The sequence below is a fragment of the Melozone crissalis genome, unplaced genomic scaffold (assembly GCF_028551555.1).
Source record: "Melozone crissalis strain CALT ecotype California unplaced genomic scaffold, PUWL_Pcris_2 ptg000018l_1, whole genome shotgun sequence".
In the NCBI taxonomy this organism is placed as follows: Eukaryota; Metazoa; Chordata; class Aves; order Passeriformes; family Passerellidae; genus Melozone; species Melozone crissalis.
The window spans coordinates 22,262,097-22,288,180 of record NW_026535796.1 but is presented as its reverse complement, the minus strand read 5'-3'; the positions used below and the strand labels follow the sequence as shown (position 1 = coordinate 22,288,180).

The 26,084-nt window shown below is 39.9% G+C and overlaps 1 protein-coding gene across 6 annotated transcripts in view; it reads left to right on the top strand.

Moving 5' to 3' along the window:
- The first annotated feature begins 2,838 nt into the window (after positions 1 to 2,838).
- Positions 2,839 to 26,084, top strand: part of SIPA1L1 (signal induced proliferation associated 1 like 1) — a 201,353-nt gene continuing 178,107 nt past the window's right edge. For 3 of the 6 annotated variants that reach the window (XM_054276444.1, XM_054276445.1, XM_054276440.1), the window contains exon 1: positions 3,405 to 3,483. The gene's annotated coding sequence lies outside the window, so the exon portion shown is untranslated. Of the gene's footprint in view, positions 2,858 to 3,383; positions 3,484 to 3,728; positions 3,804 to 26,084 lie in introns of those variants that run through there. The other 3 variants (XM_054276442.1, XM_054276441.1, XM_054276443.1) reach the window with 3 other exon arrangements.

Here is a 26,084-nt window from a genome sequence, read left to right as displayed (position 1 = left end):
TACTTGATTGAAAAAAAGAGAAAAAGCCACAGAAGTTATATATTCACAAGATCCTGCCTTTCCTGCAAACATTGGCTAAAGAAGTTGCCTCTTGTCCCTGTCCCCAGTGCCCCAAAGCACAACTGGTCCTTCCTTGTGGCAGTATAACTGTTTGTGTGCTCTAAACTGGATCACTGAAATGATCCATATGAAAGATTGTTCTCTAATCCCCAGGGCAATAATGCTAGAAAACACTCCAAGAACCTAAAGCCTTCCCCACATATAGAGACTTCCTGAGAGCATGAATATCCTGGAATGCACCGATCTTGGGTTCTGTCAAATTATCTCTATGTGAATTGCTTCATCTATTTTTCTGGGGAGCTCTATATCCAAATTGTATAACTTCTTCTAAGGGTGTGCTGGATACAAACTTTCACATGTTCATTGTTCATCAGTGAATAAATTACGCACTCAGTTTCAGGGTGGTTCAGATTCTTAGTCAGATTTTCCCTGTGCTTCCAACAGCTCCAGCCAGCTGTACTCAGAAATAGCCCTACTATTTACACTTTCATAAAGCTATCAATTAATTTATGCTCACCTTGCTCTTCTGAGGTAAATAATGTATCCTTTTCCCTTTTTGTTTAAAGGACAATACTAAACCAGAAATTAGGTGTCTTGCCTATGTTAACACATCAAGTTAGTGGCAGAAGAAGGGTTGGCATTCAAAAATCCTTGGAGTTTTTGAGGCTTGTCTCTACACAGGGAAACCAGCTGTGCATCCTTCATTCTGTAGCAGCTAGTCAAGCAGAAACTGGTGTGTGACTGCTCTATAAAAGAGAAGAGAGTCCTTTTGTTCTGGAATTAGATGTGCATTATTGAGGCAAGATAATTATTTTGGAGTGAACCCCCTGTTATCCTTCCTATTTTAGATCAGCTCTTCTGATGACTTTCTTACATAGGCCGGGGGTAAACTCTAAATTCTCCTTCTCTCTCCGCCTCGAGCCTAATTAATAACTGCTTATTATAAAGACACAGAAAAGTTTGTACTTCCACAAAAAGAACATAAATGAGTTCTGGATATTCTGACACCTGTGAGAACACATATTACTCTTGAGTGCTGCTGGCCCCTAATCACAGCTCTGGACGGGGAGAATCATGCAAGAGAGAGAGTGTGGTGAGAACAGCATCTCACAGCAGCAGCCCTCACACTGGACCCCTGCAGAAGCAGATGTCAGCCTCTCAGGCCTGGGTTCAGGGAGAAACCACAGGGCCCAGGAGCAGGAGCCAGCTCCTGGCTGGACTGCAGGCAAGGGTGTGTGCAGATAACACACAGGCTGGGCTGGGGCTGCGTCAGAGCCTCTCCCTCCCCGTGCGCCCCTTCTGAATGTCTTCCTCATCTGAAGATCTGACACAGCAGCAGGGTGTGAAGGAAGATCATACAAACCATTTGAGAATGTGCTAGCCTCATTAACCTTATTAAAGAACTTGCAAGCCAGAGCCTCACTATCTAAATTCCTCTGATTAATGCAAATTCAATAACTGCACACCACAATTCCTAATGCTGCAGTCACATCCAGTGCTGTTGTGTGTATGAACCTCAGGCCTGTAAGCCTCTTTGGACTCCCCTTTATAGGACTGGGCCTCTAGCTGCCAATAAAAAAGTTTTCATTTAAGTGAAAATCAAAAAACCCCATATTCTTTTAAAAGTAAAAAAATCACTTCAGGTGGGTGACATAAGATAAATATATTTAAATATTGAAAATGTTCCTGTTTTTTTCCCTAGCTTGTCAATTCTACTTTTTCTTCCATGCCAGAGCAGCACTGGGATCAGTTCTTTGTTCATCCATAATGCTGTTTCTTCTCAGGAAGATGAGATTAGGATTGTTTTTTCTGACCCCATAACACATGCAGAAGTCACAACTTCAAGTTGAGAACGCGTAAAAGAGTGATTGCTCTCTAGAAATTCAGATATTTTTACAGTACCAAACACTGTGATATTTAAACATCAGTCCTGAAGATCCGTTAGGAGCCCCTTCAGAAGGCATCAAGCCACATGGATCCATATGTAAGCTTTGGTGGTCTTTCAGGACATTCCTGGAAAGTGAATGGGGTGTGAGGCGAGCATCTCTGCGCCAGAACAGCTGCTCACCACAGCTCGGTTGCTTTAGCTATCACCATGCTGCACACTGCTGGAACGTCGCCAGTCCAAATCACAGTGTCCTAATTTCATGGAAAGCTTCACTTAAAGTGGTTTAACTGAGATTGTTACTGTCCTTGGCTTGGCAGAACATTAACAACCATTAGCAGAGTATCCAGAATGTGTTACCTGCAGCTTGTTTTCAAAATTCTCGCCATTTGCAAACAGGGCAGCATTCCTGTAGAACAAGGGCTGATGCTTACATATGCTATTTTTCAGATGTGCCTTCCCACATTTTAAATTTGTTATCTGTGATGGATATCTTAGGGAGAATCCATTTTAATTTGAGTGGTAGCAAAAGAGCTCGGGATATACTATCCGTACGGTACCGGTAGGTTTTGACTTTGTGTTAGCAACTAAAGTGACCTTCTCCCTATAGGTCTCCAGGAGGCTGGGAAGTGATGTAAATATCAAAATGGTAAGAAGTCAATCAAAATGCAGGGAGCTCGGCGCGGGCCCGAGCCGCCCGCTGGGCCCGGCGCTTGGCTGTTGCCATGGGAACGCCGCCGGAGCGCGGGCGGGCTGCGGGCGGCCCCTCTCGCGAGAGCGGCGGCGGGCGGAGCGCGGCGGGGCGGGCGCGGGGTGAGCTCATCCCGGGCTGCGCGGGCGGGGAGCGCCGCGCTCAGCCCAGCCCAGCGAGCGGAGCGGAGCCGCCGGCAGCCGCAGCAGCAACTTTGTTGGGTGAGTTGCGAGCGGGAGCGTCGAGCCGAGGCGGGCTGCGCGCCGCGCCCCCTCCTTCCCGCCGCGGAGCCTGCCGTGGGGAGCCGCCGTGCCGCTGGCCGAAAGGGTGTGCGGTGGGTGGGTGCGCGTGCGGGGGAAGGGTAGCGGCCCCCAGCCCCGGGGCTGCGCGGCCCCCTGCCCGACAGGGTTAACGGGGGCGAGGGCAGCGGGCTCCGGGTGAAAGTGGCCTTCTGAGCTGCCGCCCGCTGCAGCGCCCAGAGCCGGGCGGGGGGCGCCTGCCCCGAGCGCCCCCGGGGCGGTGGGAGCCCGCCGTGCCGGCAGCTCCGGGGCGGGTCGGCGGGGGTCCCCCTGCAGCGAGCCGTGCCGGGTGCTAGGTTCCGGATTTGTGTTTTTTTTCTCCGCAGGAAAGGCAGCCCCGAGCGGGAGCGGCGCGGCCGGAGGCGGCGGTGAGCGGCGGCGGCCCGGCCCGCTGCGCTCCGAGGCGGCGGCTCCCGCGCTGCCCGTCCGTGCGGAGGCGGCCGCGCCGAGGGCGCCCTGCGGCGGGGGACGCGCTCCCCCGCGGCCCCGAGCGGCACACGCCGCTCGCCCCCACGGCTCGCTAGATAACTTGCCTCTTGTTCGCCCCCGTAAGTTGCACTCAAACCTCTTTCATTTTTTTTCCCCCTCTTCTTTACTTTTTATAGCCAGCGAGGGTGTAGTGGGACCGGTTTTGTTCCGAGCCGGTGCTGAGACCGCAGTAATGATAACAATTAGGTGATGTGGGGGCAGCGCCAGTGGGGATGTTCTGAATGCTCTGCTCACGAGGAGGCGGGGTGAAGGAACAAAATGTTTGCGGATGGTTGATTTCTTCACTGGGAGCCTGGAAAAGTGGGAAAACAGGGAATGCCTTAAACTGAATCTTAAGGGGAAGGAGGAGGTGGAGAAGCAAGGAAAGGTAGATGCGAAGGTGAATTATTACCTTCCTAAGTCGAGTTTGTTTGCTCGTTCCCTCTTTTATATTGCATGAAGTCCTGATGTTAACGTTCTCATGCTATATTTAAAAATAACTGTGTTGTTTGTACTGGATATCTGTGATGCAGCTTCAGCTCATGTAATGAGGAATGCGCTCATTCATGTCTGGTAAAGCAGCGACACAAAATGGGAATAGCTCAACTTAATGAAGATCTCCTTGTATAACCTTGGCCACAACATCTGTATGTTTTAGTTTGAGGAGGCACGTTTTAACCCACAGAATAAAACAGCGGCATTTTTTTGGATAATATTGCTTTCCAAATCGTGTTTCAAAAATTTTACCTGCAAAATAGTTTTAAAATATTTGAGTGATGCTGCTTTAATGAACCCGTTACTGCATGCTGAATGAAGTGCATCTGTGAGCACGGAGCCCTAGTTGATAATACAATGCAAATTTGTCTTCGGAGTAAAGGTGTCGGGTTTCATTAGGTTCCAGATCTGTATGGATGAAGGAAGATTGGTGTTTTCTTTAGAAAGCAGCCCTTTCATGATGGGATTTTGATTGATTATTTTTATTTATTTTTATAACTGTGGGAATGAAGCGCTTGTTTCCTTTAAATTAAGGCATGAACCAGTTTTGTAAAAGGGAAGAGAGGTTTTGCTGCAAGTACTAACTGGGTAGCAAGTATAGGTGTTCTCTCAGGTCGAGAGTTTGGTTCTTATTTATTTGGAATGCATTGCTGGGCTGGACTCCATTCCCCTTCAGCTGAAGTGGTGGGAGAGATGTGAAAGTATTAAGGTAGAAGTTTGTTGCAATTGTAATTGCAGAGATCTCTTAAGTTGTGTTTCAATGTCAAGGCTTTTATGCCTTAGGCCATCAGATGCCATACCAGTTATTAATGTAGAAACAGTGTGGGAACTTAACAATAATTTTTTCTTAATTTCAAAAAAACTAACCCCATAGGTTCTATTTAGGTGAAGCTAAAAAGAGAATTTTCTTGACTGAATGTTTTGTGTGTGTGCTGTGTCTCATTTTGCTGATAGGAAGCTAGGAACAGAAGATTTTTTTGCCATTTAAAGTGTTTATTTATGGCCAGTTGATTAAAGGATGTGCACTTAGTTGCTCAACATTGCATTAAGAATGTTTTACTGATGCTAATAAAATGCTTAGTTTCATCACTGCTGTTTGGGATAGGCATACTTAGCTCTCAGTTGTGGTTCATAAAACCTCTTAGATCATGAAGTCAGAAGCAAAATGGGATGTCAGCTCTGACTATTGTAGGGCTGCAAAAATTTGCTTGATGAAAAAGGCTAGCAGGTGTAGAGGCAGGCACTGACACAGACCTGTGAAAGGGTGGAGCTGCAGCCAGGAGTGAAGACTTAGTATGAGGACATGCAATTCATGATCTATTTTTTATATAATAAAAGGTTTTGTTGTTGTGCATCATTGGCTCTAGGCTTGAAGAGCTTTTTTCTCCCACCTTCTCATGTTTATCTGAAATGTTATTTTAAGGTTTGGTGTTAACTTTTGGGTAGCTGTTGTTTTAAAAACTGTTCAAATGTGGCCTCTTCTCCCTTCTGCAGCTTTTGAAGGAGTGCTTTTTTTTCCATCATGGTTATAGCATTCTGCTGGCACTTTGAGATAATTTTGTTCTTGTGTAGGTCTTATTGTCTTCTCAGCTTTGTAAATCTGTCTCAAATAGATCCTTTAAAATGTTGATTTCAGAACTATTAGTTTTGCTACTATGGAGGCATTTTTTTTATTTCTAACGTAGGAGAACAAAACTTAAAAACAGATTATTCCAACTGGTTATTTTAAACTTCAGTAGGGTCATGAGGATCATTTTAGAAATGCGTAGGGAAAATGTGAGGTAGGCTAGTAAGAGAATGGGTTGAGGCCCAGTTGAATTTCTTTTCTATTCCTCTGTTTTGTCCTATAGCATGGCTATTGTAGAGAAGAAAAAGGAACAGTTTTCTCCATATCAGTAGTTTAATCCCTTCAGCAAGGGGTTTGCTGCAAGCTATTGAGTTCTTACTGCTACTGGTTAGAAATCCAGGATGCCCTACTGGGGTAAGGAAGCAGAGCTTCTGCCTTCATCAAAATTTCAGTCACACAAGTTGGTTTCCCTAATGCTGATGTGTTCAGAGGTTGAAATTTATTCTCATTGATCCTGAGTGTTGGTTGTTTGGCAAAGAGTTTTGATCTGTTGTTTCCGTGGCTTTCTTGGCTTCAGGCAGACTCCTTTTATTTCTTCCCAGCTCCTTAATTTAAATATTTAAAAAGTCAATAAGACATTATTTAGTTATCTTATTTTTTTATATATTTCCTCTGTTTACTTCTTTATCTGTATTTTAGATTTTTGTTTTATTCATTTATTCTGAAAGCCATTTCTTTAACTTGTTAATAAGTTATGACAGGAGTACAGCAATATTAAGTGCAGTTATTTTTTATTAGTGTAAATACATAATTTTAAGAACGGTTAGGTGAGGGTTTTTTTGATTTGGCATGGAAAATTAATCATATGTTCAGTATCTTTCTGTGAGTGAAAAAAGTTATATTGTTCTGTTTTTTATGTTTCCAGGGAGATTTGACTTCAGTGACTTGATTTCAAGTATATCTCTCCTAAATTGCAGCTTTTAAATAATCTTAAGCTTCATATTTCACAAGAGTTCAGTGTAGTATTTGAATGAGGACTCTCAAGCTGAAGGTTTATAGAGTGGAATTTGATGGCTCTATGAGACTTGAGATATTCTCTAATGAAAGGCAATCAGTGTTTTTTGGGGGTGCAGCCTTACCAGCAAGGATGAACTTAAGGCTCGATTGTAAACCTACAGATTATGGTAATTGGTGAGGCTGAATGACAATAATTTTTTATTTTAAATTCTTATGCAGCTGGCAGCACAAGACTAACACAGTCTGTAGCAGTTTTGGTGTTAGTTTTGATAGTAGTTTTGCACTGTGAACTTTGGGAAACCCGTTAGGAGTTGCAGAGACTGTAACTGTGTTTTTGAATATGAATCAGCAGATAAAATGGTTTTACATGTCCGTTTTGTGCATATGTAAAGCTAAATTATGTCATTGTCTCAGTCTCTTTAATATTGGATTCTGTGGCACAGTTTACTGAGTGAGTTATTTGATTTAGAGTCTGCCACATGTCTTTTATGTTAAGTTTTAAGTGAGGCTGAGCATTTACATGTCTTTGTTTTCTTTATGGAAGCATGTTTTAAAGAGCACTTCTTTTGAATGCAGAGACAGAACACTTCATAATCTTGGTAGCCGTTGATTCGTATGATTGCTAACCAAGTATTTGTCATGGTTCTTTCAAGGGTCTGAGTCTGTAAGTGGAGTGGAGTCCTGCAAAGCTGTGTCTTCCCATTCCTCCAGCTCCTGCTGGATGCTGCAGTGCAGTAGTCATAGCTCTTGTTCCCTGCATAGTGGATGGATGTCTCAAGACATCCATCTTTTCAAGAGAAATCAAGTTCCTGAAAATGCATGGCTGTGTAGAAAACTTTTCTGAAAGTGTATCCTAGAGAAGGAGGAGGTGTTACTGGCACTAGTGGTTCTTGCCTAGGCCTGAGAGGCACTTTGAATTTTTTGTTGATGTTTTAATATTCTTTTACTTCTGGTTTTAGACTCTGTAGAATGGGAAGAATGCTTTTTTGAGGTGGGTTGCAGAGATTAGTGGAATGATTTTTGATGACCAAGTTTTATTTTATAAGTTTTCAAAACTTGGAGAAGTTACTGGCATGTATTATATAGTTGGTTTAAAGTTGGATTGTTCTTCATTAATCCCTATGGTTTACCTTCAGTGCTCAAATAGCTTTGGAGGTGTTTAAATTTTGTGTTTATTATTTACCTTTTGAGGTCACAGGATTTGTACCTCAAAATACTCACATAAACCTCAGAGAGACTGGTTTTTACTTTATTACTGCAGCTGTGAGATGTTAACTTCAAACTTGTGCTTTAACATGGACTTTTCATTTAGTGAAAGCTTCTTGAGTTAACACTAAAACAATCGTGTTTTTCCTAACTTGTGATGTTATAGTGGATTAAAAAATCTCAACTTGCCAAAATCATTGGGGAACAAGTTCTTCTTCCAGGCTGCTAGGAGGTATGGATCAGAAGTTGAATATAACTTGGAGAAAAGTTGCCTGTTAGATCTGCCTGTGAGACTTATTTATGTTTAATATGCTTGCCTGGATTATTTTATGGATTTTAATATTTGCTTTTCTGGGTGGAGGAAATACCCAAGCATCTTCCTTTGCTGTGTAGCCTGCCTTGCTGCCTTCTCTGTGCAGTGGATAGAGAGGTTCCAGGAGGTGTCAAGGGCTGCTTTTGTAGCATGGCTCTGTTCTCTGAGTTTCTCGAGTCATGATGCATTTTACAGCACTGTAAGCTAAATCAATTGTCTTTTGATTTTTGAATAAATAACGACAGGCTTATTGTATGCTGATGTGATGTGAAATGGGATTAATACAGACCTTTTTTTAAGAGTGTCAGATAATATCTGTAAAATGATTGCTGTGGTGGCAGAGCTTTCTGTATGCCAGTTGTTCACATCAGCAGCTTTGGTACATATCTTGGGTTTTCGTGTTGGCAGTCCTACAGACAGCTCTTTCTGAAGACTTAACAGACACTTTTAATACATGTATTGGTATATTTGACCAAAGGTTACTGTTGTGGTTTAACCCCAGCCAGCAACTAAGCACCACAGCTTAGCCCCAAGAAAATTTTTACATTGTTCTTAGAACTTTTTCAAATGGTTGCAGTTTTGTTTTTATAAGGTACTAGTCTTACTTGCTCACTCAAAATGAGTTCACACTGTCACTGGAAGTATTTTGTGCAGATCTGTGTTGATTGGTGTTTATGGGAGAGGTTATTTCCTGGTTTGAAACATTTTTTTCCCCTTTCTTTCTGTTTAAAAGAGTACTTTCATTTGATTTCAAAATTAGTGTTTTATATGCATGGTTTTGTCACTTGGTCTTACTATAGCACATAATTTGGCACAGTAGACGTGGGTCTCTGGCTGAAGATGGGGACCTATAGTCTCCCAGATCAAAACTTTTTGCATTTGGCCTATTTTGCTTCAGACAGAATTTGGTCTGGTCTCCTGAATTGGATGTTGCCTACAGAGATGTGGTTTGTTGGCTTGGACCTCTGTGACCATTAAGGGTTGGGTCACATTTGGTGAACTTCTGGGCAGGGATTTTTAGCTTAGTTTCCTCCAGGAGAGTTCTGGTTTATGGATGCCAGAAAACCCATAAAAATTAAAATAAATCCTTCTGAGGGTGACAAAGCATTTAACAGACCACCCCAGAGTGACTGGTGAATGTCCATCATTGGAGACTTTTAAAGCTTGACAGACAAAGCCATGAGCCCCTGGAAGCACTGTGGCAGCCAGCCCTGCTCCGGTGGAGGTTGGACTCCTGGGTTAAACTCTGCTGGCTGCTAGCTGGTGCTGGCTGCAGGGCTCCTCAGAGGGCACTCCTGGTGGAAGTGCTATTGTAGGTACAGCTTAAAAAAAAAAAAAGCTTGCTATAAGGATGGTTTTCCTTTTTTGAAGTAATGTGAAACACTTTTCCTTTGGTGGCCAGCCCATTTTGTGTCTCTTGCAGGGGCAGCAGCAGCACTGCTGTTGGCTCTCAGGTTGCAAACCTGGGACAGTAAACTCCCTTTCCTTTATCTCTGGGCACGCAAGGGGGCAGTGAGTTGTGTGCAAACTTATTTATTTATTTTTCCTCAAGAGACTCATGTAAGCAGAAACATACACATCTTGAGCATTTGCCTTTTGGCAGGGCCACAGCACAAATTTGCTCTTGCTGAAGAAACTGGCAGTGATCAGACTTAAGTTTTTTCTTTTTTGCATTTCTGAAGTGTAACATAACTTTGTCTGCATGTTTAAAAATTAAAGAAGACAATGGGTGATGAAACTCAGACTGCAGGCTTAAACGTGTTAGTGCTATGTAAAAGTCATTACAGTTCTTATCTCTGAACTGTTTAAAGATCTCATTTGGTTTTTGTGCACAAGGTTTCTCTCCTCACTTTCTGAATTACCAATCTATATTTTTAAAAATTTATAAAAGCTAAAATGTCTGATACTATTTTTGGAATATTTTTGCATGTATCAAATAGAAGACACTACTAGACCTCAACAAATAAATCCTGGAGGGCCTTCCCTCCTTCTGCTGGATGCAGTTGAAATTTCTAGGGGTATTTTTCTTTTCAAATTGTAAGGGCTGAAATAGGATTTTATGCTTGCAGTTTGTGCTGAAGAACTGCATAATTGTGCAGAAGAAAGTTATGGCACTTTCATGCCTTGAAAGTAAATATATCTTCATGAATGACGTGATACTGGCACTGATAATCTACTTTCCAAATGTATTTAACAGCTTGGCGTATGAATCAGAATAAAATAGTTCAATAGTCTGCATTGTACTGATCATACAGCAGCGGGAAGAAAGAGTGAACCACGATGCTTTCCCACAGTTTTTGCTGGAGAAAACATTTAGAAATGAGGACAAAAGGAGATAATTCTGTAAAAGCTGTTAACATAGTTTATCCTTTCCTTGGATGTTTTGTTTCCCCTTGACTCTTTCCCTTCTTTTGCCTTCCTTTTGCAGTCTTTGAAGAGGGAGCTATTGGCAGAAAGTCAGTTCTAGTTTTGTTTAACCTTCCTCCCCCTCCCTGACTTCTGCGTTGTCTTGCAGTGTAGTCATGGACTCGTACTCAACATAGCTCTGGGAATTCCCAAATCTAGTACTGTTTATTGTACTGCCATACAGAGGTGGTAGGAGATTCTTTGCTAGGATGCCTCTTTTAATATAAACTAGAGGAAAATGCTAGTATCATCTTAAAACATGCCATCCATTTCAAATTGAAAAGGCTTTTTAAAAAATTCAGATCTGTGTGTTTTTAGTGCTTGCCTGTACAGTGACATGAGTGTTTGTGGTGGTGTGGAGAACTACCTGCAACTATTTGAACTGTGATGCACTGTGGAATAGTTTGAGAGCCTTAAGTTAATTTCTGCCTTATTATACAATTACCTCCCTATCTAGGTAAAGCCAGAATATCTGCAGAACTTCACAGGCTTTTTTATCATGTGCTTAAATGAAATCATCAGGACTTTTTTTTTAATCCTGTACTGTTGTACTTTTATTTTTAGCTGGAAATTCAAGGTTTATTAATATGCTAGATAAGATTTCAGAATAGGGACAGATTATTCTGTCTCCAGACAACAGTTTTGGGGTTGGGTGTGAACATGCAATCATGTACTCTGTGTTCTAGATTTAATCACATGTATATGTAGTGTTGATGCAGTAAAGACTTTTAAATTTGTTGGTAATTTAAAGCACATCTCCTGTAAAACAAAGGTGTGATAATAAGCAGTTATTAAATGTTGTGAAGAGTGCTCATCGTTGTTTTAAAAGAATTTAGTCATTATCTACTGATTGCTGACATCATTAAATATATTTTTTAGTATATAGATTGGTACTTTACATACCTGAGCAACTGAATTGAGGTTTTCCATTCTTGTGTTGTTGATGTATCTTCTTGTTTGTGCAGGTTGAGTGTAATGATTTGCCTCAGACTGCCAACAGCTTTATGCCTGTCAAGGGCAAGAGGGCACATATTTTGAATATGTGCCCTTTTTAACTGAGACATAGAATGCATCGGTTCTGAAAAGAGGGGTTGGGGGAAGCAGTTATTTTAATTCATTTAATTGCAATTGTGTGGAGCTGGCTATGTGAAAAATAATTATAGGAAAGGTAAACATTGTAGAAGCACACAGTGCCCAGAGACAAAAAATGACTGAAGTACTGGGTGAGGGAATAGAGCTTAACTGTTCCTTATTTTTTGTAAACCTGCACTTTGCTTAAAAAAAAAAAACAAACACCACAAAGCAATTGATAGTAGTGATCAAATATTCCCAACTATGGTGCAGTCTAACTTTAGGTGACAGCTGTCTTTGTGTTACTGAAACATGGCCTTAAGGGACTTAGGGCTAAATAGACAGACCTCACAAACTGATACAAGTATTAAAATTAAGGAACAGTTGTAGGAATTCTTAGATAAAATCCTCATTTAATCTTCTAGTTATGAGTAATAGGAGGAAGTAATTAGAATTAATAAGAGCCAAACGTGAAGCAATTGTATAAGATCTAGTGGACAGATGTAAAATCAAGTAATGTTTTGATCACTTACATGTTTGGAACATATTGGAAGGTAGTGCTGTGAACACCAGGGATGCTGTAGAGGATAAAAGCAATCCAGAAGCATCTAGAGTTAGCATGGGTAATGGTTTTTGCTACTGATGAACAGTACTGATGAAAGCAATTTTTTGATGTGTGTTTAAATATTGTAACTAAAACTAAATGAACAAGTGAATCATATAATCTGTTTCTGCCTCTCCCTTCTTCTCTCCTCTTCCTAAGTGTTACAGTTTATAAAAGAAGGGTCCAGAGATGTCTCATTTTCTAGCTTTAAAAGTGAGAGAAGAGTTAAAGATATGTTTGAAGGGAGGTGGGAGAAGAATCAGCACAACTCGATAAAAATGAAGCTTAATGCTTAAAATTCTGACTACTTTGAATTTGAATCCTGCTTTCCTCCAGAATGCTTAGCTTATTTTTCCAGGTGTTGTCAGAAAACAGAACTAAATTAATGCTTTTTTGGAACGTAGCTAGAAATTAGAACTTTATTCCTTGTAACAGAGAAGTTACATGAGGATTGTGTAGACATTGTACCAGCTTACGTGGTTTTTCATGTTCACATTTTTACATGGGGAAAGAAGAGGACTTGTGAAATGGTGCTGTCTATTTCAGTGGCATTTTACAGGTTTCAATAAAAACTCTGCAGCAGTATGTGGGTGTCATGTGCTTGCAAGTAAAGTAATTTATTGTTAGTGTTTAATAGTACTTTTGAAAATGAAATAATGGTATATGTAGTATAATGCAAAATACCCCTAAGTAGTGGTTGGTTTCTGCATTACAGTGTTTTCCTGTTGCTGATGGAGGTGCAAAGACCTCTTTGTGTTAGATGTTCAAGGTTGTTTTGCCAGGTAGAAAAATTCTTTCTGAAGGTGGTGGTGTTTTTTTGTTTTGAGTCCAGTGTTAGTGCTGAGTGACTGTTCTGTCGGTTTAAAAATGTTAATAGCAGTAGATATCTTGTTTGCTGTAACCTCTCTTTGTTATCACCTTGGTACTTAGCTGAGATGCCAAAAGCTCTTGAAATACATTGCAGCTTCAAGCAGGTTAGGTGCTTAAATACTGGCACCCTGGGTTGCAAGTCAGTGTGTTTTATTATCCCTGTGCTCAAAATTTTCAGCCAGACTCAGGATGCTATTGAAGTGCCACTGCTGTTCAGTTTATAATGATGTTAATTAGTGCTGAATGTCAATAAGATGAACATATGCAGTGTTAATGAAACTACTTCTGAAATTAAGCTCTTGTCATTATCTCACTGAATGGTTGTACCAAAAAGTTGCTTGACTCTGCCCCATGAGAAAGGTAATTGAGAAGGGCTTACAGGTGTAGCTGTCCCTTGGGAATGGATCATCAGACACTGGACAGTCAGAGACTTGGCTGCAAGGGGAAGGGCTGGTTTAACAGCAATATACAACTTTGAGCATACTCTCTTATCAGGGCCTTTGCTTGTCTGGTGAACACAAGTGACTTGTCCAATCTCGTGATTACATGTGAGGAACAAGCTGTTGCTTCTGGTAAAGTTAATATCATCTGATCTGCTCCTTTTTTGCATCTAGGAAAGAAGGGATTTTTGTGGGGAAGGTTTTGTAAATGGTTTGTACTAGTGGCAGCAGCAGTTACTTCTGGGATGAAGTTTAATTTCTTTATATCTCACTCCTCCTCCTCACTTAGTTTTAGATTATTCTACCTGTCTTGATTTATAATAAAGGGGAAATGAATCAAGCAGTATAATTACAATATTGACAATGCGTAAGTATTTTGTACTTGTGTCTGTGCTTACATGGACTGGAAGAGGCCGAAGCCCTAATTGGACATCTTAGGCGAAATACAGAATCATCTAGATAACGAATGTGATGCTGCTCTGCATTGCGTGCACTCTATGTATAATGAGAGATAGTAATGAGATTGCATTTTGATGTGATATTACTGTAATGTCAGTGCCTTGTATTCCTTCATTAGTTTACCTCACTGACTTTGTGAAGTAAGGAAATGCAGGTGCCCTTCAGCAAGGTGTTTTAACACACACGGGAAATCTCTAGTAGTGTTCAGAGCAGAAACTGCCTTGGGCTTTAGATTACATCCTACTATGGACAAATTTATTTATAACTAGTGTAAAGCTGTGCTGGAGACTTGAGCCAGCTCAAAGGAAGGCAGGGACTACATCTGCACTTGTCTGCAGCCTGGTTTTTGCTCCCAAGAGTGGCTCTGCTCAGCTCAAACTCCTGCTGTTTGCTGGGAACAGTTCCTGGCCCATCAGTAAGCTTGAACAAAACCATGTTAGTTATGGATTGATGCTCAGACCTGTGCTCTGGATTTATTTTATTTATTACTATAGCTGTAGCTCTCAGTGCCTACATGGCACAGTGTAATGCTCTGCTGAGCTTGTAGCTGCATGTGTACAGCATTTAATGGCAGGAGTGTAGCACTGCATGTGAGCCTCCCTCTTCAAGCCTAGGAAGAGGAAGTGTTGGGCTAATGTGGCTGTTGCCTTTCTGGTTCTGCCATTAGTCCAGCAGTTTCAGCTCAAAGGTCAGAAGATCAGTGGTACAAGCATAGTATCTGGCATGCCGCAAATCAGAGTAATACTGAAATAGATTGCCTTGGATTTTAATTGCCTCCTAGATATCCCTGTTTTAGTGAGCTCTTCTGCATCTTGACCTGTAGCAATAGAGAATGAGAAGGTGCATAAAACTGCAAGAGGAATCAAACAGAATGCGTGCAATGCTTAGAAACTGTCAAATCTAAGGCCATTAAAATGTATTTTAAAGCATTCCTGTAAATCTGGATTACTATCTGGTGTAGACTCTCAAGATAACTCCAGAAAAAATTGTGTTCAAAAGTTACATGTGAAGTACTGCCTGGCTGTACTTCAGAGAGTGTGTTTGTTGACACTGCACCCTGTGAGAGTCAACCAACACGCCTTGCATTGTCACTTGTCATTTTAGCTTTTCTCTAGTTCTAGCAAATGCATGGGTAGTGTTGTTCAGCTCAGCACTAGCTCAGGTATCTGTGCTGCATGGCAGTCACTGCTGAGGTTGCAGTTGTTGTGTTCTGCATTTCCTGTAACAGGTTTGAGGCAGGGATGCTCTCAGAGCTCTTGGCTTGCTATGGAAACCAGCTGGGGTGGTCATGCTCTGTGTTCCTTCCAGTTTGCTTTTTTCCTAAACACTTCTTTCTTCTCCCCAACTTCCTAAATATTTTGGATTTGCTGGGCTTTGGTTTATTCCCTTATGAGGTCGTAAAGTGTCCAAAGGTCTTGTAAAGACAGACTAATGAGTGGGTGAGATTGAGTCCCAGCAGTGGTGAGAGCTGTAGCACACAGGATGTTCTAAGCTGCCAGAGAAGCTGTGTGATGAATACAATTTCATGGGAGGAATTTCAGCTGAAGTGTATGTGTTTTTATATATCAAATATGAGAGAGATTTGAAGGTACCAAGACCTTGTTAGTTCATGTAATTGGTTGTTCTGTATAGATTTCTGTCCAGTCTTCCTTCTGGAAAACATGCAGAAGATAAAATGTGGTAGGAGCCTCTAGTGGTGTCTGTGTTTAGGTTGCTCAGTGGTTTCTGTAGCTAGATGTCTAATGAGATCTTTCTTTCTTTCCCTCCAGTATGGTTAGTACTACTGCTGTGTGAGCAACTTTTGTGGGTTTTTTTGTAAATGAAATCACTTTGTATCAGGAAATGACTTTTTCCCCCTGGAGAATTTTGAAATACCACACCCCTCTACTTCCCCCCACACTGTTACTGTTGAAATTTGAAATACTGATTAGCAAAAGCTTTTTCTAACTTTTTCTAGCTTTTTTTTACCTTTCCTCAAGAAGAATCTTTTCATTGTGCTACAGAGATGTATGTGTTTTAAGGATCAACCTGCAAAATTCTGTGAATGTCAGAGGAGGATGAAGACAAATGGGATCCTGCCCTCCAAATTCACTCTTAAGAGACTCTTTTGTCTTCTTTCTGACTGCCTGTGCTTACTGGCAAGTGCCTGTAAGTCTTAGTTGAAAGGAGGTGGTGGGGTGAGTGTGAAAGATGGTTGCTCTTGTCTTGCTCTTGTTGGTCTGACCAAAGCGTAAACATTTTTTTCCTTCAATTTTTTTTTTTTTTGTTCTATTTGAGAAGTTAAGCCGGTTCATTCTGTACCTAGACCGGGGATGCAGAGGCTAATTGTTTTGGATCTTGCTGGACAGGTGGTGTGAGACAGGAGGATCTGCAAAGGACATCCTGACTTACAAAGTTAGAATCTTATGCAGTTGTAATGCTGTTGATTGTTGGACAGTAAGGCTGCAGGTTCAGCAGAATTTTGTCATGACTTATTTTTGCACTCAAGATTGACTAGAAGATAGGTTGCAATTTGAGATTTCTCCTGTTGTAGAGATGCACAACTGAGTGTTTGTATCCATCTCAGAAGGAGAAGTCTTTGAATAAGCTGCATGTTAACTTGGTTGTCTGTGGCAGTGGTGCTGTGGGTAGCAGTAGCAGGGCCAGACTCCTCTTTCTGCCCCTGGGATCTCAGCAGCTGCTGTGCAATGTGCAGGCTGGGCTCAGTGAGCTCTTGCTTCCATTCCGTTATTCCTGAGATAAGAGCTCTTTGATCCCTCTTTCCTTCTAGAGCTGAGGAGAATACTTGGTTTCTTCACCTGTGCTGACTATTGGCATGGCCTAATACTAGATGATAGTGGTTCACAGATCTTCTAGGATTACTTCTTTTTGGGGCTGCTGTAATGATTTTTCAATTTAGATGATAGTATCTGTCAGGCTGACCCTTGTTCAGGCATTCAGCATCAATCAACACTAGGCTGTAGAAGTGCTGCAAAACAAAATGCATTTAAGTTCCATCTTAGTAAAAGGAGAAAAGAGCACTAGCATACAAAGCCATGGGAGTTGGTGTGAAGAGTATGTAATAATGTATATCCAAACTTTAGGTTATTAAGTTAGAAAACTGGTTCAGTGATGCCACAAACAGGACTTTAGAACTCCCAGTATTGGGTCAAAAGTACCGTGGTCATATGTAAAGTATCAGTCTCTTAAATCATTCTGTTTGCTTTAATAAAATCAAAATACTTACCTGGTAGCAGCATGACTTATTTGTGTTACACATTTTTTAGACCACTATGATTTTATACTGAATTTGATCTAATGCTCTCCCCTACCATTGATACCAGTTTGGTGTCATGTTCTGCGACACCTGATAAAATTTGAGCATGTGCCTGAATCTCATTTCGATCAAATTTATAATGTTTGGTGATGTGATAGTGCAGAGATTTGCTGTAAATGCTTGTGAAGCCAGTATTTCATCTCCTGTAACTTCCTGACAACTTTATCTCTACAAATATTTGAGAAAGTGTACTTTTCAACTTTTTTTGTGCCAAGCAAGTAACCGGTTTTATGCAGCGTTTGAATGGTTACAGAAGGGTTGGTCTTTGCATGCATTGTGCAACCACTGTTGTCTGAAGTTATGAATGGATGCTTTCAGACATGGTAAACTGATCTTCATTGTATTTATCTTTTTAGTCAACATCCATTCTTAGAGTTATGCCAAACCCAAAGCCTAGTTCTAATTTTGTAAAAGAGAAAAAATAATTCAGTCTTAGAGAAGCAGATTCTTTCTTGAATTCTCTTTAATCTTTTTGATAGATATAAGACTGTAAATCTTTTTATCTGGAGAATGCTAAAGAAAAGAAGGAGCCTTTAGAGGAAAAGATTTTAATGGGATCGTAAATGTTCTGTTTGGATCTGTCTTATTAGACATTGCCTGGAAGTTGAATCTCCTTCTGAAGACATTTACGTGTTCCAAGTTCTCAGTATTTGACCTGATTTTGTTACGAGCTGCTATTTTTGTTTCAAGACATGAATTGGCCTCTTCTTAAGTCTTTTGACCTTTCTTTTGCAGAAGGGGAAAGCATACTCTTCTAGCCTTGTGGCTAAGTGTATTTTTTAAAAACTAAAAAAAATTAGCCTAGGATCTGGGGTCAGATTTCTACCGAGTAGGAGATGCTGAGGTTCATAAATAGCGTCTTGGGTGCTGTGGAATATGTCTGAATCTATGGTGTCCAGAAGTGCAGGGTGAAGAGATTCAACTGTGATAATGTTGGGGTGGTTTTTGGCAAAATATTTGTTAAGGGCAAGGCCTAAAGTGATTTATTTTTATTTTGAACTATGGCAGGTTTTAAAATTTTCTTATTATTTTAATAGAGATTCCATTTAAGTGTTTCTATTTTAAAAATTTTTTCCCTCCCCAATAGTGGTGTTTATCAACAAAAATGTTGAGGAAGGGATATTTATTTTAGTTTTTCATGTGCCACAAAATTGTTTTCTTACACATTCTGCAATGGAGGAGTCTTTCCTGGCCTTGATTATTGAATTTCAGCAACTTACAGTGATAGTGACTTTAGCTTAGTCTTTTCTGTAAAACTCCCCTTATGTAGGTGCAGAAAGCAAGATGTTTCCTCAAGCCTTCTCCAGAGCAGCAAGTGCAGGTAATTCAGCCTGTCCTTGTTCCTTGTGCACTTCAGTCCCCTAATGGCTTGGTGGTCTCTGCTGAGCTATGTTGAGTCCATCTTTGTTACACTGAGCAGGCTAAAACTAGGCATGTTCCTTTAGCTGGGATCTCACTAGTGCTGAGTAAAAGTCAGTGTCACTTCTGGGTTTAGACAGGGCACCATCAAGCACTTCAGGGCAGATATTTTTAACTTGCTCTTATCTGCAGCAGCTGAGATACTACATTTTCAGAAATGTCTATTTTTACTCCTAGGTGGATGAGGAGTCTTAGCTTGAATAATGTTTTACTATATTACTGTTCTCAGAAAGGGTTTTTACCATTGTTTAGTTCGAAGTAAACTAATTTATAGCCAGCTTGTTTCATGCAGCTGCAGATCTAATCAATCTATTTCTCTGCTCTTTGAAGCTTTTTTCTGTCTAAATTGAACTGCTAGAAGTTGCACATCATTTTAGATATCCTTCTGATGCATTTTGCCTTGTGTGGCATGTTATATTGCATTTCTTAAAGCTAGGCATCAAGCAAACTGTGGTGGTTGTCTGACTTTGAGTGAAAAAGTAGTTTTCTGCCTTTTTTATTTTTGGTGTCAGCTTCCAGTTTATAAATTACTGTTTGCTTGATCTGCATGCAGAGATGCACTTTGCACCATATTTTAATGTGTCTAAGTCAGTAATAGTCATGCCAGAATAAATGCTTATGGGAGAAATATGTAAGTGGGCATTCTCAGTAACAGTGAGTAGGGAAATGAAGTAGTGGCAGGGAACAGAGAACAGACAGTAATGATATTTTTGTCCAAATGCAAATCAGTCTTTTACATGGACCAGTGAAAAAAGATGTTTTGCCCTTGCTACTTGTATCTTTCATCATATTGCTTGTGATGTCTAGCAGGCTGCATGGTAATGCCAGAGCAGAAGCAAGCTGTCATAGAGCTCTCTTGCTGCAGGGTCCAGGTCATCCTGAGACTGGATTCTTGGTTTAGGTTCACACCTCTCCTATGGTAATACTTTTAGTCATATAACTTTGATTTTTGCTGAAGACTAACTAAAACTTGCTGGGACCTGCACAACATTTATTTTCCGGCAAATACAGCTCTTGTGCCATGGGCTCTCAGCAGATAGGATCACTTGCTTCATTTATAAGATAGCACATAGTGTTTCAAGACATAAGGACAAATCAGTTTGCAGCCCGTGCTTGCCACAGCTGTCTTGCCTTACACCTCATGGGAAAAGATTTATCAGGCATAATTAATCTAATTGAGACACTCTTGTTATCTTGCCAGTGTTACTTTTTTCTGTTAATTTGATCAGTGGACACAGATGAGATAAAAATGTAAACAGTGCCTATTTGGATGGCTTTGTGCTTCTTGGATTATTTAAATGATTCATTTAATCTGCCATGAAATTATGTGCGTTGTTGCACGGAGATTCAGCTAACTCAAGTTTTCTAAGTTTAAGAGTTTTATTTTCCTGAGGAAAGTTTAATATTTTTCATCACTTGTACAGGATGAACTTATTTCATAATGTACCTGCAGCTCACTTTCTGTAGTCATAGGTGTGGGTTTTCTAAACTGCAGCTTGTTCTTTGTAGAACAGCTTGTAAAAAAATCCACAGTGTTCATGGTTATCAACTTCTTCAGCCTTACTGTTGAAATATTATTTATAGTAGATGTAGGCCAGCTAAACCTTTCTAGACTTGTAGGAGCTTAATGTTTGGTGTGTATATGTAATTCACAAATAGTTTAGGAGAAAGCAAGGTTGTATTTTAGGGTGGGGAGTCTCTGCCTTGAGTGAAATAGAGGTGGCTTGCAGGGGGATTACTGTAGGGCAGCTATAGAGATGTTATTGTTGCTGGGTGAAAGTCTTTCTGGTGTCCTGGAAATACGAATCTTGAAATAGAAATGCTGAGAAATCGGGAATGAAAATAAAAGGAAGAGAAATAAAATTACTGTTACTTCAGACTTGAGTTGCCTTTATGTTTGAACTGTTCTGTATGTGGAATTACTTGTGGAATGGATAAGGTGAAGAAAATTGGGGTATAGTAAACTTGAATTATTTTTTCTTTCTTTCCCATAAAGTGCATTATTAAGCTTTTTCCCCTCCATTATAAAGTATTTTTCAGTGGCAGAAATATGGCTGGAAATTTTGATTTGTAGCCTAAGGCAAAGGCAGTGTTTAGTTGGAGATGGAGGTTTCCCTGGAGGGGGAATTATCTAAAGCTGCTTTCTGTCATAGTTTTCTTCTAGGACAGTGATCTATACCAGATAAACATTTAGAATATGTCTTGACTGGAATTTAAGAATTAGTGCCTCATTTTTGCTTTTGCTGAGAAGTTTGACACTGAAGACCTTGCTGGTTGTACTTGGCTTTCAGTATATACCAAATGTGAGTTTAATTATGGAAGGTGAACCTGCTTTAAAGCAGCTGTGGCCAAGGTGAATGCAGTCCTGATTTTTTTTATTAGTTCCTGTCTTACCAACTGGTGAAATCAAAGAAATAGCCTAGTACCTATAAATATGTTTTAGTTTTTGATTTCCATGCCTTTAAAAAAGCCTCTTAAGACACCACTCTTTCCCAAAAAGCTGGCAGGAGTAGAGGAATTCGTGTAGCATTGAGGAGTGGGAGGCACTGGTGGGGCATTAAAACTTTTCTGCAAAGGCAACTGAATGCTCAATGGACAGGTAGTCAGCCTTGCTGTTTTTTAATTTTTTCTTTATTATTTTTCTCCCCAGCTGATGCTTTTGAAAAGTTGTGTAAAAGTAGCTTTAATTAATGAGCTTCATCTTTTGGAGAAGCCTTTCCTTTTCACTGGTGGGATAATATAGGATAAAGTACTTGCTTGATTAGTCTTTGTTTTCATGTGTTTTAGTAGATAAAATGGAGATTGTTCTTAAAAGCTAAGCTCCACTTTGCATAATTGCAGCAACACTGAGTAGTAGATCAAACAGTAATTAGCTGAACAACTGGCTAATGACCACTGGAAGAGGAGAGAAAATGGGCAGGAGAGATGCAGTGTTGTTGAACCGCTACCACGTTATATTCTGGTCTGGTACTTTACTAGGAAAAAATGGTGGTTACTTGGCATACTGCTTTTTAGTGTGACTCTGCTGATCACCATGTCTCCTGAAAGATAACCCTTAACTGCAGCCTACAAAAAGAAGTAAGAATTGATACTGGAATGTGTGTTCAAGGTATACTCAGATTTATGTATTTTTATATTGAAGCTAATAACAAATGTTATTAGTGTTTTTGGGTTTTGTTCCTTATTGTGATAATGGCTTTCAGTGAAGGTGTAGGTAAGAATTTTCTTGGTGTATATATTTGCTGGGACATAAACATTTCATTTTTAGAGTTTACTGATTTGCAGCTCTGGCTGTGTGTAAAGTAAGAGGTAAATTGAGAACTGAGTTACAAAACTTGGAAGCAACTCTCTACATCCAGGCCTACTGTTACACCCTGCTGAGAGATGTTGGTAAAGGTCACCTTAAGTATCAGAGGAAGGTTAATTAGGAAAAAATATCTCCACCAAAAGAAACCCACTGGTTATTTCTTCCAAAAAACATAGGGATCTGGCAAATTCCCCTGCCGTGTTCATGGCTCTGTTCTGTAGCAGAGCCAGGTAACTCCTGTGCTTGTTTAAGGTGCTGTTGCTGCTTTGTGGAGTGAGTGATGTTCACAGCAGGCAAGGGTTCAGACTGTTGGTTCAGCTGAAGGGTGATCTTGCCAAAAGGGCTTTTTGTGTTTTGAACAAATTGCACAAATTGATTCTTTTGTGTACCTAAAGAATGATGGAGGCATATGGTGCATCCATAATTGAACTTGCCGTGTAGTCCTGCTCAGTTTATCAGTTTGCTCTGTGAATTGCTTATATGGCTGCGACTGTAACTAAAATTTTGCTTGGTAAGGTTTTTACAAAAGAAAAGAATGAATTTAGAACGCTTATTTTGGGGGAAAAGGGATTTTTTGGTGTGTGCATGTCTGTCATGATGCTGTTGCCATTAAATCAGATCAACTTTTGATATATTTTAGATGAAGACTATTCTTTGGACTTAACAGATGTTGGTTCTGATAGGGATAAAAATCTGAAGATTTTTGTAAACCTTTTTTAGAACAGCTAGCGAAAGCAATTGATGAGCAGGGTAAGAATTCCCTTATCTTGCATAAAAGTCTTGTAGGTATCTGGCTACTGTAATGCAGAACATGCCACTTCCTGCTACATGAGTGGAAAACCCAGGAAATTATGAAGGATAAAGACAGCAGTCAAATTCAGTGTCTCTGTTTCATTATAAGGCAAAATACCATCATTTGGAGTAGTTACACCTGGAAAATGACATACATGAAGTGCTTTCCACAATACCAAGATATGGTGGCAGAACACTGAGGGAAAAGAAGTGAAGTTCTGACACCTGTTTTATTCTGAAATGTAACAAAAGAACTCAAGTGCCATGTTGACAGTGGAACTTGGAGGAAGCAGTTTTTAAATGAGGTTTAATATATTGAGGTCATGACTGTTACGAATAACTTCAGGGAGTTGCTTTAGGTTTGAAATATTTTAAAATGTATTTTATTTGAATTTAAATAACTTTTTTCTTGTCAGATATTAAAGTTTTGCCTGATAATTTTTGACATGCAGTAGAAAGCTCACATTGTGAAGATGGAACGGAAGTGGGCTGAGAGAGAAACCTTTGGTTTCTTTTGAAGGTCTGTTTCACAGTGTGTAGTTAAACTGTAAGAGAAATTACACAGAAAAATCCAGATAAATTCCTTTGCTGCAGAGCTAGACTATTCATTGTAACATTTTCTGACCTTTTGTTCTAATTGTAAATGGAAATAGAATGATTTTTTCAAAAAAAACATTGTAGGAATTTAAAGAAATTTTGATGGACAGAAAGAATCATCCTGTGGCAAAATTGACTTAGTACAGTGACTTTATACTTTGAAGCTCTTGTATTTCTACCAAAGAAAATGTGATTTCTGCAGTGCAATGCTAATGTGCATTTGGCTCAAGTTTTCTTTTTAAATGTGAAGAGTGTGTGAGCTTGAGATGAGTGGAACAAGGGGAGTTTACCTGTGTGCAGGTAGATTTTTTTTTTTCTTCCCATGTTTCTTAAAGGCAGATGAGGAAAGAGCAAAGGTGGTTTAAACATGCTGTAGTGTTACAGATAAGCTAACAGTAGTTGAGGTCCTGTTTGTTCCTTGCAGGTCAGAAAATTATTGAAGATGTTAATAACCTTTGTTGTTAGTGTTATCTTTTGAGGAGTACTTAGGAGGGCTCTTCAGTGCAAGGAGTTCAGTTATTTTTCCCGAGAATTGTTTAGTCTCTGTCTTTGACTGTTCGTGATTGAAGAGTACTTTGTGAATTTTCAAAGTTTCTTACATGATTGCTGCCTAAGCTAAATTATGCAGAGAGAGCACTTGTTAACCTATGGTGTGCCAAGTGACCCTCATTCCTGAATGTTAGTGAGCCGTTCTTACATGCCCGCAGGAGACCTGTGTGGTTAAGACAGAGTAGAGCAGGGAACTTTGGTTTCACTGGTTTTCGTGACTTTTTTTTTTAATTTTTAATTTGAAAACTCTTAGTTTATAAAAGCACCAAAAGCTGAAATGTGCTTAAGTGGAGGTGGTAGAGAGGGGGTGTGTGCAGGATTTCTTCAATCTCCTTTGAAGTTCTGATATTGAGAGATGTCTCTAAAAATTTCGTTTGACAGCCCAGGGAAGGAACCTGCAATACAATCTAATATACTTAATGAAGAGCTAGGATGCCTTATGTGTCAGACTTGCACCTGGAGCTGCATTATGACTGGCCTCTCTTACTGCTAGATTTTGCTTCTGGGCCCCCCTCCCATGTAATGTCAGTGCTGCACAGGGCATGGGGTCAAGTTGCTGTCTCAGTCCTCTTCCACCTCATACCTAAAATTGAGAAGACATGAGAGGGACAATTAGCTGCACCAAAAATTTGCTCATGAAGTCCCATCCTGAAAGTTAGTATTGTAACTTCTGGTGTTTCTGGGTGCTTGTACATTGCCTTTTCTGAAGGCCAGCAAAGCTAGGAAATACATTTTTAAAGAGCTGGTATAACTTTTATCTGTAACAGAAGAAGAACACAGTTTGTAACAAATGCAACTTTGTGAGTAGAGTACAGCTGCTGTCTCATTCTGAGAGAATTCACAGCCACAACAATTCTTCTGTATTTCTTTTGATTTTATATCCTTCTGCAATGAGGATGTTAATTGAGACTCTTGTTGGTTGTTTTGGACACTAGAAACTGGGATGAGACAAAGTCTCTTTCACAACACACTACACAGCTGTTGGATGAGAATAGTCTAGTTATGTTTTAAACTGTACTTGAAATCTATAGGTGACAGACCCCTTGGTTTCCTTGGTTTCTGTTTTTTTTTTTTTTTTTCTTCTATTGGGATTGTGTCACTCCTTTCATTTCTCAGTGCAGTTCCCACCTATACCATGTCAGTGATCTGAGGAATTTATGTATTTTCTGTATGTTCCTGTTATGAAACATAGTTTGTGAACTGTTTTTTTTCTGCCCCCATCTCCTCTTTCAAATCTGTGTCTGGCAGGTCTCTGCATGGCAGATTGCTTCTGTGCATGTATTCCAACAGGTGTGTTATTTTTGTTTTCCTGGAATTTGTGTTGCAATTTAGTATGCACTTACTTTACATCTATATTTCGATTTGGTTCAAACAAGTTTAGCTCAAGTAGTGGTTGAGTCGTGGTTTTGATGGAATGACTGTTTGGCAAGCATTGCCTGTAAATGCTTTGGTGTTTTCAGCACATAATATTTTGGGACTGCCATAATGCAATTGCGTAATCTTACATTATGTGCTTACAAATAAGAGGTGTTTTCAAAGATTGAATAGGAGCTTTGAAGTGCATAAAAAAAACCTTGTAACTTTTTGTTATCACAGGCTTTATTTTAAAAGCTGCTTTTTTTTCCCTTCCAATTATGTGCATATTTCCACCTAGTATGAATCTTCTGATGATGCAGGAATGCGTGGGATTTATTTCAGGTTTTTTAGGGCTCCTTAATGAAGCAGTTTGTTTAACTTTGCTAGTCTGTAGTTTCAGATGACTCATTTGTGACCCTTGTGACGTTCTCCCTTCTCCTGTGTTCCAAATGGTGTCTAGAAGACTTTAGGTTGACTGATATTCAGGAAATGCTGCATTTTCCTACTGAGAAAGGAGAGAACAACAGTTCTTTTCATCTTTTGAGAGTGACTTAGATACATATTAATGAATACTGTTTTACATGTATCAGTTTTGAGGATGTAAATCTAAACCTTAAACACTGCAAGGTGTATGTAGCACACCCCCCCTTTCAATTTTTTTCAAATAATAAGAGAGGAAAATTGTAAGAGGTTATTACAAGCCATATATAATTGCAACAAGCACTTTTTACAGTGTTATACTGGCTTAACACCTGCCAGCATTAGAGGTGACAGATTTAGGGTGTTATGTTAAAAAGTGCCTGATCTTTGGATTCACAATCAAAATGTAATTCTGATTTTGATGTTGTCCTGTGGTAACAATTATATATTGTAGGGAAGAAGATTGCTCTTGAATTC